The sequence below is a fragment of the Notothenia coriiceps genome, unplaced genomic scaffold (assembly GCF_000735185.1).
Source record: "Notothenia coriiceps isolate Sejong01 unplaced genomic scaffold, NC01 NC01_scaffold00034172, whole genome shotgun sequence".
NCBI classification, from domain to species: Eukaryota; Metazoa; Chordata; class Actinopteri; order Perciformes; family Nototheniidae; genus Notothenia; species Notothenia coriiceps.
In genome coordinates this window covers 1-4,290 of record NW_011366873.1, presented here as the reverse complement: position 1 = coordinate 4,290, position 4,290 = coordinate 1, and the positions used below count along the sequence as shown (strand labels likewise).

At 38.4% G+C, this 4,290-nt stretch overlaps 1 long non-coding RNA gene across 1 annotated transcript; it reads left to right on the top strand.

Moving 5' to 3' along the window:
• Nucleotides 1–643: 643 nt before the first annotated feature.
• On the top strand, nt 644–4,281 carry LOC104961989 (uncharacterized). The gene is made up of 2 exons (XR_800163.1): nt 644–749; nt 1,287–4,281. It is a non-coding gene; the product is annotated as an uncharacterized lncRNA (long non-coding RNA).
• Nucleotides 4,282–4,290: the final 9 nt, after the last annotated feature.

Here is a 4,290-nt window from a genome sequence, read left to right as displayed (position 1 = left end):
GTACAGTAAAGTTATACAGATTATTTCAGTTCATTGAAATGCTGTACCTTAATGTTTATTTTATTATATTTTGTATTTATTTGAGTGAATACATTATTCACAGTTTAATAATAATTAAAAAAAAATATATATATATTTTGTTTTGTGATAATTTTTTCTGCTGTACCGAAAACGCACCGAATCGAACCTTGACCTAAAAACCGAGGTACGTACCGAACCGAAATGTTTGTGAACCGTTACACCCCTAGTAGCCCTGCCACTAATTATTAGTTCTTCTTGTTTTAAGACAACATTACAGACAATGAATTATGTTTCGGATCATTCACAGCCACACTTCAGCGATGAAATGGTTTTACAGTTCCACATCCATCCTCTTTTAGTGGCTGGCAGGTTGACATATGAAAATGGCTCAAAATCTCATATGAACACTTTTTGAATGACTTATTAGTGTCTTTTCCCTCTGAGTAACTACGAAAAGTCACTAAGCACATCGGCCAGTTGTACCCTATACTAGAGCTCATGTTGTCGGTTTACGATAACTGACTGCCAGAGGGTAGACAAAGGTCCACAGTGTTACAATGTATAAAAACAAGTTCATCCAGGAGTGTTGATTGGGTTTCGGTTTCAGTGTTGACAAAACGTTGTGTGTGATCCCTCCAGGTTCAGAGTTTCGTCTCCGAGAACTCTGCAAGGAGCTGCTCGGTCCCGTCCACAAATCAGCAGCGACAGCCTGGGAGCCCACCACTCTGGTACAACTCAACATTTTTCAAAACGTTTACCTTCCACACATACAAATGTATTGTCCTTTTTGTTCCTGCTCCCAAAGCTGCTTTGTGTCCCATCTCTCAGTTGTATTGTTGCTAGATGTTGTCCAAGGATTAGGCTGTACTCATTCAGCATTAAGCTTTAAATATATTACATATACATTAAGACATAAAGGGATGCCCCAATACATTTTTCTTTCTAACCTGGACGTTAGGAATCATAGTCACTCAACCAAAAGATCTCACAAAAAGTAGTGCGCATTTTCCTGTCCGGATTTAAAGCAGAGCTGCATCAACAGTTAGTTAATTAGCATTTATTAATTACAATGTTAACTGTTTTGTCTATAGAACATGAAAAAAACCAGGTTGTGTAATTGCGACGGAATAGTTTTTTTGCTCATTTGATTAATCCGTTATGACCTGTGCAAACAAAGCTAATAGCTAATGAGTTAGCTTGTGTTGGCTCTGGCACCACATTAAACCGTGCATGCTAGTTGCTAACGATCTGTTTTCTGTGTTAAGGGTCTACGTAAGCGCGAGTTGTTGCGGGAAGTCTTACCTGTCATCGTTGAAAACCTGCGATTCCAGAGACTGTTCACCGAATACCAGGACCAGCTGGAGCTACTGCGCAACAAATAACACACACTGCTGCCCACACACACTGACAACACACATGCCTGGACTCTCATGAAACCAGTTTGGTTCTTCCAGTTCAACTCGGGTGAACTCTGACTGCTTATCGTCAACTGAAGAAGCTTGAAACGCTGTTTGGGCTGAAAGCTGCAAAACAGAAAAACTTCATTCACGGCAAGTCCACAACTTTCAAAGTTTGGGGACTTTCAGTGCTGTCGCTCACTGGGAAGAAGTGGCGGGTGATTTGGATTTTTTTCTTATCACAATCTTAGTTCCAACTCACGTGTTCGGTCGTTTTCTGTTTTTTTTAACCTATGCACCTCTCTCCTGCGCTCCTTACCATGGACTAAAAAATATTTAATTAAGAGAGGTTGTGTTACAAATGTTGCTGGTTGGATCCCTGCAGCTCGATAAATCTTTCTCAAGTCTGTTTCGCTCCTCCGACAGAGTGAGCAGAGGTGAGACACTGAAAAAGAAAATAGAATAAATCAAAATGGATGTAAAGGAGAAATATGCTTGTACCAAAGTGATGCCTTCAAGTGTAAAAATAACCACACAACTCCATCTGCAAAGTGAAGGAAATGAAGGGCATCCTTAAAAAAAGGTTCAAATGGGTTTTTAAAGGCTGATGGGTGAAGTTTTCTGAGTGTTCTGGCTGAAAAAATGCCAATGCCAACATTTGAAGTCACAGGTCACCGCGAAGAAGATAATCAAACTTATGACACCACTGGAAATGTAAAGGTATATTCAGAGATACAGGATGGACCTCGATTTTTAAGGGATGCCTTTTTTGCAGCTAATCCTAACCCATGAGAGCATTCACTCCAGTCAAAGAGCACTTCAAGCATGTGCACAAAGAGGAAGCACTGCAGAATTTACGGTGACCGACGACCGCCCAAAACGATGCAATAAAAAAAACACAAATGTGCCAAAACATGCGCAAATTAAAAAACATCTTCACCAAGTTGACGAAACTTGCGCAGCCTTTACTAAAAGCACTGCATAAATGAAACGCTGCAAATAAAAAACAATGTAAGAAGCTCAAAACACAACAGAAACGGGGACAGTAAAAAGTGATGCACACAGCTGGGACCAGAGCATGTGTTGACTTTTGAGGATTATAAAGTTGGCCAACTGTGACTGGAAACTTACCTCAAATGTGCAAATGTGTATTAGCTTATTTAAAAAATGCGATCACAGGAATCCTTCTGATATTATTGCAGATCTGCTGTCAGCTAGCTAGCTAACCTAGTTATTTCATTTATACTGACAAAACACTTACAATCGTGAAACAGGCTAACTCGGCCAACAGTGACAGTTGGCCAACTTTATAATCCCTGAACATCAACAAGTGCTCAGGTCCCAGCTCTGCGTCACCTTTGAGTGTGCCTGTTTTCGTTGTGTTTTGAGCTTCTTCCCGAATTTAGTTTGAGCTGCTTTTTGAGTAAATACTGCTCATGTCTTTCTTCATTTACATGTGTTTTGGCTCATTTACCTTTTTATTTGCATAGTTTTTGAACCCCTTTCTCCTAATGGAAGTGTTTTGGGCTGTTGTAGTGTGATTGCAGAGGTCAACCGCCGTAGAATTTAGACTAAAGAAACAAAACACAAGTAAGGAAATATTAACCCAGTTTGAACAAAAGTAAGAAAGCACGATGGCAGTGCAGGAATCCATCTTTAGATGTCACATTTTGATCTGCGACAAAGGTAGACAGAAGTACAATCTTTGGATGCAAGTTACCATTATTTGAAATAACTAAATGTTTCACACATTGTTATCTTTGCTTTTTACCTCAACTTTATAAGCGCCTAATCAAGATTATACATTTTGATTATTTGTCAAAGAAAAAGCATTTAACATGAGTGTGCATGAAAAGTCCGATTTTTATTGTGTTGGATGAATGAATGTAGATCTGCAGGCTTAACCATTACTTAACCTCCATCATGAAGTCTCAGAATAAATCATATTTACTGTAGGCTTAGAAAAAGAAATTAGCTGAATTGCTCAGCAAGACGGGAATGATCTTGTTAAGTACACACAGGTTTAACAAAAGCTCGACAATGAATCTAGTAAAGTAAACTCGTGCCACCGTTACATCCGTACATAATTATTGTAAATATCAGCAGCTGCCTGAGGACATTTGCTGATGAAAAACTCATTTTTGCAGATCTTCAAGGCATATCATGTGTATGAAACAGATCTTTGGGGTAATAAAAAAGCTCTCGTGTGTCAGATTCACGAAATCTGATTTAAAAAAAAAAAAAAAAAGAAAAAAAAAAAGGCTAATATGATCCACTTTTTGAACGGCTGTGATCAGACATGGTGAACGGATAATGTTATATTTATATATTTTGGTCTGTTTCAATTCCTATATCTTGTAAATACACCAAGTCTAATTGCTGAACCATTGGTTTACATTTTCTCTCTGTTGCCGGGCAAGAAACACCCCAAAAATGTTTTTCAGGACAGAGGGATTTTCTTTTGTCTCACATGCATTAACTTGACATTTTTACAGGTTTCAAAAGCACAGCGGTCATGAAACCTCATTGGACTTCTCTTGGATAAAAAGTACTTGTTTAGCCTTTAGAAGTGCACTCCTCTGCCAATTCAGTGTCTACATAACAGTAGAGAGTGAGCTTATGCTTGCTGTATCTGACAGTGTGGAGACACGCAGACCAGAGGAAGAATTCATCTCTATCAATCTGTACAGCATTTATTTTTCCTTTTTTTCCCCGCTGTAAGTCATTTTTAAATGTTTGTACAAGCTATTTTTTTTTTCATTTTCTATAAGAAAAAAAGAAAAAGATTGAGAAGAGCTGAATTGTTGCTTTTGAGGAAAGAATGTGAAAAATAAATGAGGAACAGTTGGGGTTTGGTAATTTCCTGAGTGGT